We start from the raw sequence: 15,200 nt of genomic DNA, 5'->3' as shown, positions 1-15,200 counted from the left end.
GTCATACATTCTTCTGGAATTATTTTCTAGACGACATAGTAGCATGGCTGTTACAATTCATAGTTAATTTGTCAAACTTCTGTTTTGTAACTGCTCTTTGGGTCGTGGTATTTCAAGCGAACCGAAACAAGTGAAGGAGCTACAAAGAAATAAGCATTTTCCCCCCTCCTATACATGTATGCCTTCTATTGCCCTTAACAAAGTCTCTTCTGTTTTTTTTTTTTTCTTATTGACTATCTAAAAGCATAGGAATTTGACGTACTCTAAAGATGTTGCGAATGATTTGTCAAAAATTCTTCACTGTGCCAAAGAATGCGATGTTTCCATCGTTTCTGATTACTCTTTGACTTTGTGAAGATGACAGTTTGAAAGCAAGCTGGCTTGCTACATCTCGCAGGAAGACCAGAATTTCTATTTTAAATCGCCAGTTGAATAAAAAAAATGTTCGGAGTGCATGCGAGCAGGACAGCTGCACGAACGAACGACCGCCGGCAAACAAGACGTCAAGCGATTCTCTGCCGAGACTGAAGGCAGGAAGGCCCATGCCATCATTATACATATACAAACCGGCTCCAAGAACTGCTAATCCCAAATACTACATTCAAGTCTTCCTGAGCGCGGCAATTGTTTGTGTTGCTATGACAACATACATGCATAAACATGCAGAATAACTGGACTGTGTCATAAGTGTGATCAATATTACTTGAAGTTATCCATTTGTGCGTATATCATGTGTTTTTTTGGGTATAGGACATAGGCATTTAACATTGCAGTAAGAAGCCTTTGTATAAAGACAATAACTAACTTAATGGGCCATGTTAAAAAATTACAACGCTTTGACAATCTATAAAACAAGAGAACATCAGACTTTAACTTAGTAACGATAAGTGACGTTTTCTTGTTTCACAAATTGTGTCCTTCTGCTGTATGAAAAAATAATATTTTTACGATTTAAAAAAAATTATTTATAGTTTTTTTTTTTTTTTTTTTCAAAATTCGAAATGGTGGCAGTTCACTGTGCAGTGATGAAGCTTTTCCCTCATAACTCATAAACTTGTTGTTAGCTTTTCATGTTCTCTCTCTTTTATTTTATTCCTGAAACTCATGTTTACAATATCATGCTCTTTCAACTACATTCCTTAATAAATAATATATATATTTTTTTATTTTGTGCTAGAAGAAAATACTGATATTTGACCGTTTTTTGAAATGAATTTATTTTTATCAGACAATCTATCAAAGAGAAGTGATCTTGCATCATATTGTAGATATGGCATTCATAAATACACACAAAAAATTTAATCACAGAATGTTGGGTAGTTTTTTGGTTATGTGGGAAACGCTTCATCACTGCACAGTGAACTGAATTTTGAAAAAAAAAAAAAAAAAAAAAAAAAAAAAAAGTAAATAATTTTTTTTAATCGTAAAAATATTTTTTTTTCATATAGCAGAAGGACAGTGTTTTACACATACTACTAATTTTCATTATTGTACAGGATACAGTAATGGAGAAAAAAGTGTTCAATATTTCTAAAATTTTAGTGCTGTAAGATGTAGCCTACCTAACTCCTAAACTGAAAATTACATTATTATTATTACGCACTTATCATATGACTTCTAGCAACTCATTCTTTACAGTTCAATTTTGCATCCTAATGTACACTCTTAAAGAGGTTACAAGAGTAACGTGATTTCTAGCAATTATTGTTCTGAAAAGAGCTAAGAAAAATGTAATTTTGTAGTTAAAAATCGAAAAAAAAAACTATGGAATTTACAATATACATTTTTAGTTTCAGAATACTAGCCAATTAAAGAAATGATACGTCTGAATAGTTGATTCTCTGTATGTAATATTCTTTACTTTTAAAACTAGAGAAATAAATTATTTTACAAGCAACTTCAAATTAGTGTAACTCTGAAAATATTGAGAATAAAACCCATCTTTATATGACTTTGTTTTTTGCTCAAAATTTCTACGGAAATATGCTCCGCAAGTGGTAGTAAATCCTCGTGAATCACCCTGTATTTAAGATCGTGTTGTTATAATTTATATATGCTAACAATTAAATTTACAATTGTTACGATACAAATAACTAGACTTATATGGATGATTCTCGAAGTTGCGACGTCAACATATTGTGTAATTTACTGTAGTTCTAGTCTCAAAAATTAATATTGCTGCAGTATCTCCATGACAACCATTTGTGTCACTCGAACTTGTCATCATATGCTTTTTCTAACAACAGTAAATTAGCTTTCTCTCCGTTCCCTGTCGCTTTTTGGCGATAAAAATACGGTTGCATGCCTTTCTTTCTCTCCTCGGTAGAATGGGTTTAATTGAACAACTCCATTACGAGCCTAGGAGAGTTCCTTGTTAGCATGAAGAAGAATAGCCTGTGGCGAGGATAATACGAAAGTTGTGTTAGGAGGCCAACAGACAGTTGACGGTCGCAGACAGCTGACGATAGCGTACAAAGCCCCCTGATACCGCGACATTGGCATAGAGTCGAGTTTTCACTACGTTACGCATGTAAACTGATCACCAATTAAGCATAACCTACTCTGATGCGTTTTCTTCATGATTTTCTCCGCACGGCAGCATGAAGCTTCCTGGATACCAGCTGTTCAATTGTTCATCTGACTTCTTTAAGCAAGAGTCACGTAGGAATCTGTTCGTGTTGACGGGTTCTGCTTCACCTTGTCAATGTAACAATTGTGGAATGGAATCCCAAGAACAGCTGTGCTAGGTGAGAAACTTTGAAAGCATAGCTTGTGCCAGATTAAATTCACAACGATAAATCAAATTTGTACTGACGAGAATTTCCGGTGACGTTTGAGATATACAGTTACAACGGAAGTTTTAGTTACGTATTTAAGTTTGAGATATACAGTTACAACGGAAGTTTTAGTTGCGTATTTAAGTTTGAGATATACAGTTACAACGGAAGTTTTAGTTGCGTATTTAAGTAACTTGAATTTTGAAATTCTGTTCTGAGTTTCTTCAACTTTCTATGAAAATAAATTAAAAAAAAAAAAAGAAAGAAAGATGGCAGGGGATTTTAGAATTCCTATAATTGAGTGAAACGTTTAAGTGGTTGTGTGCCAGTATGGGCTTGAATGTTCGTAAGTTATCTATCATGTGTATGACATTAAAGATCATTATACAGGATGTTTCAGAAATACTTTGACAAACTTTGGGGGCATGTTCCTCACAAAAAAAAAAAAGAAAAAAGTTCATATAAACATATGTCCGAAAATCAATAGTTTTTTAGTTATTAATAAAAGAACATAATGAGACATTTGTTAGATATTGTCAGCTTGGTAGCAAGTGTTGCAACTTTAATCAATTCAGATACTGGTAACAATGAAAGTGGAAACAAGAGGAGAACATTTTTAATATTTGTTATGAGTTGCTGACTTGATGAAAGTTGCAACACTTGCTGCCAAGATGACAATATCTAACAGATGTTTCATTATGTTCTTTAATTAATAACTAAAAAACTAAGGATTTTCGGACATATGTTTATATTAAATTTTTTTTGTTGTTTTGGTGTAAAGAACATGCCCCCAAGGTTTGTCAAAGTATTTCCGAAACACCCTGTATATGTTTCATTACAGTAAAATGTCGTTATAACGAACGCCAGTGTAACAAAATATTCAGTATTACGAAATTATTTTCTGTCCCTTGCATCTTTCCCATATAATTTAATGTTGAATATTCCAATTTACGAATTTCGCTCCCTTGCCGAAAAAAATTGCCTTTTTTTTACGAAAACTAATTTAAATATGGGCAAAATTCGCTAGCAAGTAGAGACATATTTTATATTATAATAATACTACAATTGCATAGTGGTCATGTGGTCATTAAATATCTAGCTAATGTAGTAGTTATGTCTACTATAGTGCAGATGTCTGAATTTTATGTTAGTTTATGCTCGACCACGCCGAAATGTAGTAATTATACACCTGGTAGTAGCCCTTTAATGCACCGCATTAAAGTACACCTATTCATTATAATTCAGTTGTTCAGCCAATGACAAATCAGCTTTGTACCATTATAAACCCGCCAGTATCGATTATTCTCGGATATGCAATCGAAAGACAATTAGCGAAAAGTCACGGAGGCTGGAAATCCAATACTGTCGCAGAAGGTTATGTTCTGTTACTATAATAATAATTAGCGTTAATTGTAAATAATATTCAAATAAATTCAATTTGTCATCTCGTTTTTCAATTCTAAATCAATTTACAGGTTATATCCAGACTAATGTTCTCTAGGTTATATCAAGGTCAATGATATTATTGCCTCTAAATCAATTTCCAGGTTATATCAAGACTAATGTTCTCTAGGTTATATCAAGGTCATTGATATTCGTGCCTCGGAAAAAAATCAATACTTTCGCTTCTGCGCACATCTCACAATTCAGGTCAGTTCCGTTCGTCACTTACATAACCATAACATGAAAACTTATGAATAATTTCAAGTTAGAAATATGGTCGAGCATAAAAAGTCGTATGAAACTTGCCTATAATGGTAATTAAGACGCTCGTATGAAAATGATGAAACTCGCTTGAGCTCGTTTCATAAACAAACATACTCGCGTCTTAATTACTACCATTATAGGCTTGTTCCACAATGTACTATTTTCATACATTTGTTCCCTTCTTCTCTTCATTTACGCAACTCACTAGTCCCAAACATGACACCTCTTGTCTTACAAGGTGCTCCATAAAACTTGAATTTTGTACTTTTCTTAGACATTCTTTAAATTATTTCGTTTCAAATGCAATACAAGCTCAGCTTTTCATTTTATCCAAGGATATTTTCCAGAGCTATGTGTAAAATATGCGTAATTTATTACGTAAATAAAGATAAATGAACAAGCATGCTTTTATTATTTTTTAAGAATGACGTTTTCAATATAACGAAGTGATTTAAGAAGTTCCTAGGATACCAAGAAGGCACCACTTATGAGACAACTAGGCCAGGAGATAATGAGGTAGGATGGCCAGTTCCATTCCCCCTCCATTGCATACATCGCTGATAGTTACATATTACACTAATCAAATTTCAGATGCATACAAACAATTTGTTCTTCCTCTGACGCATATCATCAAGTAAGATGAACTGCCTGATAATAGATGTACACAGCAGCCAGAACCTCAAAGAGAGGTAGGTATTTGCTTATGGGTCTAATATTCGTATACAAAGCACTTTTACAAAACAATAGGCCTACTAAAAAATTAGGTGGGTCTTATAATCGATGGATTCTTATTTTCGAATAAATTCGGTACTCCTTAGCGAAGTCAGAGGGCTTTGAAATCTTTTCTGACTTTTGAATAACCCTTTATATGACTGATCTGGAAGTCGGTGACCGCGGGTTCCAGACCAGACGGCGAGAAGGAATGCTTCTCCTTGACTTGTAGAATCGTCACCATATTACTGACCTTTGTCCACAGTTCGCGGTTTAAGTGTATGTACTGCAGCCTAGGGTTGAGCAGGCGATGTCAAAAATAGGTAGGCCGTGAACGAACGAACGAACCCCCCGTGGTCGTCATAGCAGCGGGGACTATTCACGTCATCGGCACATGAGGCAGGAAATGACTTCTCAGAGCTCACGAGTGCGCAAAATCAATACAAAACCCAGCGGGAATTGCCCACATGTAATGTACGGGTTCAGGGGACCGATCACTGCAGAAACGGGATAAGTCGGGAAATCGCATCACATGATTTTATCTGCTACAGATCTAGGGAAATGCGTTTCTGTACCTTCAATTTTTGGTGTGTGTTGGTGTACAAGTCTTCATCCTACATCAACAGGATCGCTGTAAATTTTTGGTTTCAAACTGTGTGTCGACACTTGATGTTTTCGACTTTTCGGAACCACTTACAGGTTTCATCATCAGAGTTGGGTACTTTATATACCGGGTGAGGTACTTAAACTACTTTTTCTTCTTCTTCTTCTTCTTCTTCTTCTTCTTCTTCTTCTTCTTCTTCACTACAAGGATTAGGCTCATCTTGAATCTGTTCCGATGCCCATTTCATCCTTGGCATTCCTACGTCTCGCTTTCCCATTGGTATATAGGTATCTCTTTGCTTGAGCCAGTTGTCTGCTATTCTGCATTCTTTCTGGGTTTCTGGGTATTCGCAAAAATTCTTGTTATTTTCTCTCAGTTTCTCGAGTAATGGCTTCAATCTAAGCTCTTTCCTTATATCTGTATTCTTGTTCTTTTCCATATAACGATGACCTATTAATTAATAAATGAATAATGTAATTTGATTCTCCTTTATTTCAGTGATTTATATATTTATACAAGGGGGCCATGTTACAAACGGCTGCTATAGGTCTGTGATTTCGATATCAGATGGACTTGGAAAAGATTAACTTTCTTAATTTGTAAAAGCTAACGAAATATTAAACTTGATTTTAGTTTACTAAAAATAGTTATATTATAAATGGGAGTAATTAATAAATGCGGGGAGTATAAAGATATAAATAGTTAATTTATTGTAATGTAGTTTAATTCTAAAGTTTTCGAAATGTGTCCAATTTTCTATTATGATGTATATTACTCATTACAATTTCAAACAACTCATTGGCGTTATATTGATATATCAATCGTTTCGACTATCTGTAGACTAGTAATGTCACGAGAGGTCTGAGATCTGCCAATAAATCCACGAGCGAAGCGAAATGCAGGTTTAACAATGTTAATTACATTTACTGCACTTTTCTCTTATTATTATAACAAATACATTTTCATTATCTGCTGAAATCATAATTTAATTTAACAGTAACAGTGGAGACAGCTATATATCAATGCTTATGTATTCACAGCGAGACATGTTGCTACACAGTGAAGCCATCTCTGTATAGATAGGCCTAATTAAAACACGAATTTTATTACGCCATACGAAAGGCAGTTTGATCAAAGACATTATTACTATGCAAGGTCTTTGAGTTTGATATGCGATGATGTTACATAAATTTGAACGTCTATTAATTGTTTAATTTCAAAACAAATGTTATAGGCTACAATTTTATAGGTTACGTTAGGCTTACCTGTGGAAGCAGGACCAATGTCAGCTGTGCCTTGTTTCGACCGTTACTTACAATGAGTGCTACACGAAAGCATTTTTTATAGCTCGACAAACGCATTCTCGTTGTAGTGTGTAACGGAACTAAAGCTGCATCAACACAGTTCAATATTCCAATCGCGTATGCGTGCAATCTGGGATGAATATTGAAAGAATCAAGTTTAAAAGGTACGTTCAATTAAGATGCATAAAGATTTTGTGTCTACATGGTGCGCCGTTTTGAAAGTGGTCTTCACTGCGTAAATATATTAATTAATATTAAATATCAATCTTGCATTCATTGCTTTAAAGTTGAAAGAAAAGTTTAACCGTGTAGTTGCATCTTAATGTATTCATGATCATCAATTTACGGGGAAACAGTTGGCGACAACGACTAACAAAAGAAGGACCATGCGATAAATTGATAGCGATAAATCTAGCTGCAGAAATTATCGCAAAGTCTGACTGTGATTGGTTGGAATTCAAAATTTCATTACACTTCATTGGTCGAAAATGGAATGATGTCATATAAACGAAATAGTCTATAGTAATGTCACAAGAGGTCTGAGATCTCCCGATAAATCCACTCGCTTCGCTCGTGGATTTATTTGGGAAATCTCAGATCTCGAGTGGACATTTATTAGGACTATTCCGTGAATAAAATAAAAATGTAAATTAATATATCCCTAAAATTCGCTCACAAAATGTTAATAATTGTATATTTATGAATACTTAACCTAATCAGACATTGTGAAGTTGAAATAGATGAATATCGATTACTGCAATAAAGAAATTGAATGTTATTCAGTAATGCCAATTGAGAAAAGAGAAATACAGGTTCAAAAATATTAATTACATGTACTGGGCTTTTCTTTTGCTATTATAACAGAAATACCTTTTCATTATCTGTTGAAACATAATTTAATTTAAACATTTTATAGTATAATTACAAATAACCTGATTAATATATTAGGCTAATTAAATGAACAATTATTATGGAGTGTAATTTTCTTTACATACAATGGACATGGAATTAGAAGATGAAGATGTAGATGTGGAAGTAGGATTTCGCACTCAATTTACGTGGAAACAGTTGGCGACACTGACTAAACAAAAGAACGACCATGCGATAAATTGACAGTCATAAATCGAACTGTAGAAATTATCGCGATGTATGACTGTGATTGGTTGGAATTCAAAATTTCATTACACTTCATTGGCCGAAAATAGAATGACGTCATGTAAACGAAATAGTCAATTGCATTGTTGTCTCTAGACTAGGCGTCATGAAATGAGGAAGCGATTATGGAGTAGTTAACGAGAAGGCTCTGCCTTGTTAAATTTAAATGCGGGAAATATAAAGACAGAAATGAAAAGCAATATGAAACTTTTTATTTCAAATCCAAAACATACTTACAATCGCAGTCATGTTCACAATAATAATCATGATCAACACAAACTTTTTACGTAATAAATAGGGACTAGATAAATCGCATGTCACTTTTTTTAAGGCCTATTTTCGCAGTATGGACGAAGATGACAAGAACACATACAATTTCCTTTTGAGATGGAATAAGTCAGACGGTTTGAACAGTGTAGATTGTGTCATCTGAACAATTTTCATTCTTAATTCCTTTCTTCTAATAACAGAGCTTGGAAAGTTCTCGGAAATTCTTTGTAGGAAATGAGCCATAGTTTGTGGTTGCCATAACAAAAGAAACAAAAGACAAGCGAAGCCGACTGGATAGTAAGGGGCCGTGGCCATCCCGTAGTTTAAAAATATCAGCCGTGTTATCAGTAAAGACGCCACTTGGATATTTCCTGTCAGACGGGTTGACCAGGAAATGGGAAACCTCTGCTATCAGTCAACAGAGTGAATAATCGGGATTGCCCTGCATCCAAACAGCTCGCTATCACAACCCGCAGGCTCGATGTATCAGGTGCCTGCTGTACATTCCATCACAGTCTAGTATATACAGTCACGAAGCTTAATACTTACTAAATATGCAAACATAGACAGTTGAAATATGCATCCATAGATAGTTGCTAACCACCAGGATCGCTACTGTCGCCTCATCACAGACTCTTTCCCTAAGAGACGATATAGTAATATGCGTTACAAGAGCGGTATGTTGACGTTTTCATGGTCGAGGAAAAGATTGAAAAAGCGAAACGTAGTTGAGCTTTTTTAATTTCCGAGAACATGAAAACAAACATACCGCTCGTGTATCGTACATTATTTTGTGCGAAGATCGTTTATTACATACCTCAAAGACGAATTTCTAATTAGTTGCAATGAAATCTCCATCTTGGTTTCTGTTTAATGACGGCAACTTCGAAAAACCAAAATATCTTTCTTCAACATTGTTGCTATAAAATGTTTTCTGTGTTTACTATACTCCAGCAGGCCGTGATATATGTCTGTCTTTTTTTTCCCCCCCAGTTTATAAATGCGAACTTAAAACAAACAGTAATGTTACGTAATGATTTTTCATTTTAATATTTTAACAATATTATTTATATAACATATTGCAGTAATAACATCGGCATCTGGAATGTCGTTGATTTTTTCACGGCTTCCTTAATGTTACTTGTATCAGGAATGCAATACGTTTCGTGGAGTAGTAGACTTTACTTAATTTTTGCAAATATTTAAAAACAATAATTAACATTGCAATTTAGGTGAAATTGCAGTGGTAAGTTTCCAATTTATAATTATTACTATGTTAAACGTCTCTAAAATTAATATGTTAAAAGCCTAAAGCAGTAAAATGAATGTCGCGCTTAAGCGGTAAGAAGAGGGAAATTGTTATGTGTGTTACGTTGGGAATACTGAATGTGGTATTTCACACTTACCGCGTATTGGTTCTGTGCGGAAAACAAGCAAATACGCACGATCTCGCACAAAAATGTATTGTACTTTCGATATCGTGTTCTTTTGAAAAAATTAACACCTTTCTTCCACTATTGAAATATGAAACACATAAGATTTATATATTATGTTCAGAAAATATATATTATATTCTATAAACCCACCTTCCTTGATCTTTCGGAAGAAGGATAACTCTAACCTATTTTTCTTACAATTTATAGTATTACAAACGTCTCCTTGTCCCATATTATTATTTAAATTATTGTATTTTAGCCATTTACATTTATTACTACCGATAACGAACATTTTGACAGTTTACATAGCTTTTCACAAAAATGCGAAATACGGCACAGTCAATGCTTTTTCGATCTAGACCAGGCCGTAATGTTTGTTCGGGTTTTCTATTTCAGTGTATGGAGCTCAGTGAAATATTATATTATAACTTTATTGCTTATCATTCCTAAGCTTTATTTAGTGTAATGTGTCCATAAGTTCCGTTTACTTCTTGTTGCATAATATGTTGCAGAAATAATTACAAAACTGTGTTTTTTTAATGTGAAGAGAATTTTACATGTTAACATAATCCATTTCAAGTTTAGAATGGAAGCTATTTTGAGGTTTAATAAAAAAGAATTTATATTGTGATTTCAATTTAGCACATCTACCTTCCTTAATTTTAGACAAAACATTTACCATACCACTCCTATGAAATTAGTGTACGTACAGTTGTGTTACTTCGTCTCTTAAGTAGTAGATAAATACGTAATTCAATACTCAATTGTAGTATTAAAATACAGACAAATTGAATGTGCGGAGTATCATACATGACATTATACTTAATTATAATGTATAATTGCGAATTTAGGAATATAAGTTAAATATAGTAAACATAAACTATAATTTTCATATGAATGGCAGGGCATTGGAGATCACTGAATTTAGACAGAAAAGGGCAACTGGTACAGTAAACATAACCTATATTTCAATATATCTAAATATCCGTGCGGTGTAATTGAAAATTATTGAATCGTGCATAAATGAATGTACAAGAATTTCGCAATATTTAATCGAAATAAAGACAGGTATTACACATACGAACAACGTAATTTTCACAGCAAAAATAATATTACTCGCAAGTGAATTATGTCTGAAATGTCTCATAATCATTGTTATAAATTTTATTAATGCAATTACACTACATTTTAATGCATTCCAACTAATTTATATGATTGAAACGCCGCCCTTCGTGTTCGGGTTAAGCGAGTTACATGGTATGCCTTACGGCCTGTATTAGATCACGACGGCTGTGGCACAGTCTATTGTTCCTAGTACTCTCAGCGCTCCAAGCGGCTAGCAACTATCGCGAGATTTGCAAAAAATCATCCCAAGCTTCGTGACTGTATATAGTAGAATGTGATTCCATCATATTCTGTTTCTAACGTGGGACGTCTACGCGCTTGACATTCTAGAAAGCTGGTCACACTTTCTGTTAATACTGTGACGCAATTAATTATAGTGCGCCTTGGATGACTGAAACTGCGTGTTAAAGTAATTTCGAATCCAGCCAGCCGTGATGAATAGGCATACATAAAAGGGAAACAAATGAATGCGACATCGCAACGAATTCATTATAACTTATTTGCACGATCGTGTTGTTGTTGTTTTTTTTTTTTTGCTGTATTTATAGTGGGGGTCACATAAGAACAGTTCCTAAACACCAAATATTGCCGTCTTGTCAGTGTTGCCAACTGTTACTAGATATCACATGATCCTACATACTGAATTACTTATTTACTCACCGTACTTTATGTTGGAAGATTATTCTTAATAATTCAATAATTTGTAACATATTTTCGTTGGCAAACTATAAGGGAAAGGGACCAACATGCCAAGTATTGTCTGGCAATACGAAATTCATTGGTTTGACTAAACAATTGACTCACGAGACCTAACCTAAAAATGTATTTTGTTTGACCACATGAAATTATTACTACTAATTCCGGAAACTTACCTGATTATAGTCTTGAATTACAATCACAACGCAACACACAAAATAACTATTATGTATTAATATTAATACTGGTATTAATTAATTATTAGTAAGTTATGTTCAAATTTCACTAGCTTCCAGTAACCGGCCCAGAAATCTAGTACAATTTTAATTTCATGGAACTCCAGTACCGACAAATATTGTCGATATTTGTCTCAGCTGCGAACATACCAGTTACAAAATCACTATCATTTGTAGTATTTGTCAGTATCAAAATTCGAAACGAAGTTGGCAAAAGAAAATTCAACCTGCAAACTAGAAAATCACCACAATCCACTAGCATATGTAGTAATGGGGGGGAAAAATGGTTAGGTTTCACCCTTAGGGTATGAAGTAAGCTGACCCGGACTATAGAGCTATTGCTGTTAAGCCTTCAAAGTTATAATTCCCACATAAAAACTTGTAGTAGGGCAGGGGCATACGCAAGTGGAAGGTTACCGAGTTTGAACCTCCCCTAGAACCCCTAAACATTACATATTTAAATTTGTATATTTTTTATTCATAATCGTTTTCCCTTCTCTGATTTTTCACTGTTAGAGTAACAAAATCTACATCGACGTAAGGCATAGTCCTCCTACCTCTCCTTCAATATAAGCCCTATGCTTTGTGCTGCGGCATGTTTGAATTACAACAATGCTATCTTTATTATAGAGACCTACCGCCTAGTACCGACTTTGTAATAAAATGTAGCTGATACAGTAATGAAATTTAATTGTTGTGAAACATATTGAAAAGGTTATTTTTGACAGTTCTGCAGTGCAGATTTTAAATATTGTGCATTGTCGATTTTAAACTCATTTTAAGATCGGTATTCACCCGTTCGTTAGAGTTCTGACGTTATTGTGAAACGTTCGTGTAACATTTTCTGCATTTGACAGTTCATATTTTTAATAATAATAATAATAATAATAATAATAATAATAATAATAATGTGTGTATTTATTCATATTGCAAATGGGTAAATACCCGGTGGCAGTGGTAACTAATTACACTCAATAATAACTAATAATAATAATAATAATAATAATAATAATAATAATAAATAATAAAAATAAAATAATAATAGTATAATAATATTAACAAGGAGCATCCTAAATTAAATGAAGCACGATCACTTAAAATGACATTTAAAGTAAATCTAATTTATATCTTAATCCAAAGTCGAACTAAAACCCACGAGTATGATATGTTCATACACGCACAAGTACACGCTGCCAACTCACTCACTGCACTGGAACTACGACACATTTCACTAACACTATCTGATTTCACTAACACTTCAAAATATTTCACTGTTCAAATGCTTTGTACTATCACTATTCACTAACACAACACACTTCTTTATACAGTAATAATAATAATAATAATAATAATAATAATAATAATAATACTTACTTACAAATGGCTTTTAAGGAACCCGAAGGTTCATTGCCGCCCTCACATAAGCCCGCCATCGGTCCCTATCCTGTGCAAGATTAATCCAGTCTCTTATCATCATATCCCACCTCCCTCAAATCCATTTTAATATTATCCTCCCATCTACGTCTCGGCCTCCCCAAAGGTCTTTTTCCCTCCGGTCTCCCAACTAACACTCTATATGCATTTCTGGATTCGCCCATACGTGCTACATGCCCTGCCCATCTCAAACGTCTGGATTTAATGTTCCTAATTATGTCAGATGAAAAATACAATGCGTGCAGTTCTGTGTTGTGTAACTTCCTCCATTCTCCTGTAACTTCATCCCTCTTAGCCCCAAATATTTTCCTAAGCACCTTATTCTCAAACACCCTTAACCTATGTTCCTCTCTCAGAGTGAGAGTCCAAGTTTCACAACCATACAGAACAACCGGCAATATAACTGTTTTATAAATTCTAAATAATAATAATATAATAATAATAATAATAATAATAATAATAAATTACACAAAACTTAAAATTCCGATCATGTAAATTTTAAACAATTTAAGAATGACCATCCCTTGTCAAAATTCAGTGTACGCCACTGAGCTAGGGAAACCATTCTTCATAACATAAAACTATACTGAAATAGACCATTAAAGTCCACTTATTGTACTCTAATACAATAAAATATTAATTGACTTACTGAAATTCTACTTCACTAATGTTAGCTTCACCAAAACGTTTGAACGGAGCCGTCATTTTCAGTTGACTGTCTATGCTGTGAACAAATGACGATCGCAACGCATGTTTTATAGTATCGTAAAGAATTTGCAGTTTGAAATGTTGGCAAACAAAGAAACAAATGGTAGGGAGGTGATAAAAACTGAAGAAAGTATATAAAGATTAGAAGAAATAAAGTACTCTAATACAATAAAATATATATTAATTGACTTACTAAAATTCTGTTTCACTAATGTTACCTCCACCAAAATGTTTGAACGAAGCCGCCATTTTCAGTCAACTATCTATGTGGGAAACAAATTACGATTGCAAAGTATATTGTATAGTACCTTAAAGAATTTGCAGTTTGAAATGTTGGCAAACAAAGAAACAAATGCCAGGGTAGTGATAAAAAGAAACAAATGCTAGGGAAGCGACAAAATTAAACAAATGTTAGGGAAGCGATAAAATTTTGCGATAAGCATTTTATTGGTCAAAAGTAGTATGACGTAGTAAAAGTGTAATAGTCACTTTCATCTCACTCAATCGCTGGACAACTATTGAAGTTGATAAAGCGTCGTAAAATGTCCAATTTAAAAATGTTTCTGTTCCTGTGTTTCTTTTTCTTTATTTATTTCATTATCTCTTTTCTTGTCTCTTGTATACTTACTTACTTAGTGGCTTTTAAGGAACCCGGAGGTTCATTGCCGCCCTCACATAAGCCAGCCATTGGTCCCTATCCTGAGCAAGTTTAATCCAGTCTCTATCATCATATCCCACCTCCCTCAAATCCATCATAATATTATCTTCCCATCTACGTCTAAGCCTCCCTAAAGGTCTTTTCCCCTCCGGTCTCCCAACTAACACTCTATATGCATTTCTGGATTCGCCCATACGTGCTACATGCCCTGCCCATCTCAAACGTCTGGATTTAATGTTCCTAATTATGTCAGGTGAAGAATACAATGCGTGCAGTTCTGTGTTGTGTAACTTTCTCCATTCTCCTGTAACTTCATCCCTCTTAGCCTCAAATATTTTCTTAAGAATCTTATTCTCAAACACATTTAATCTCTGTTCCT

The 15,200-nt window shown here is 34.0% G+C and overlaps 1 protein-coding gene across 1 annotated transcript in view; it reads left to right on the top strand.

Annotated features, from left to right (window-relative positions):
* sn (fascin domain-containing protein singed) overlaps nt 1–15,200 on the top strand; it is a 257,666-nt gene that overhangs the window by 201,775 nt on the left and 40,691 nt on the right. The window lies entirely within an intron of this gene.

The sequence above is a fragment of the Periplaneta americana genome, chromosome 9 (genome assembly GCF_040183065.1).
Source record: "Periplaneta americana isolate PAMFEO1 chromosome 9, P.americana_PAMFEO1_priV1, whole genome shotgun sequence".
In the NCBI taxonomy this organism is placed as follows: Eukaryota; Metazoa; Arthropoda; class Insecta; order Blattodea; family Blattidae; genus Periplaneta; species Periplaneta americana.
Note: the sequence above shows the minus strand (reverse complement) of the source record. Positions and strands in the feature narration are given on the sequence as shown.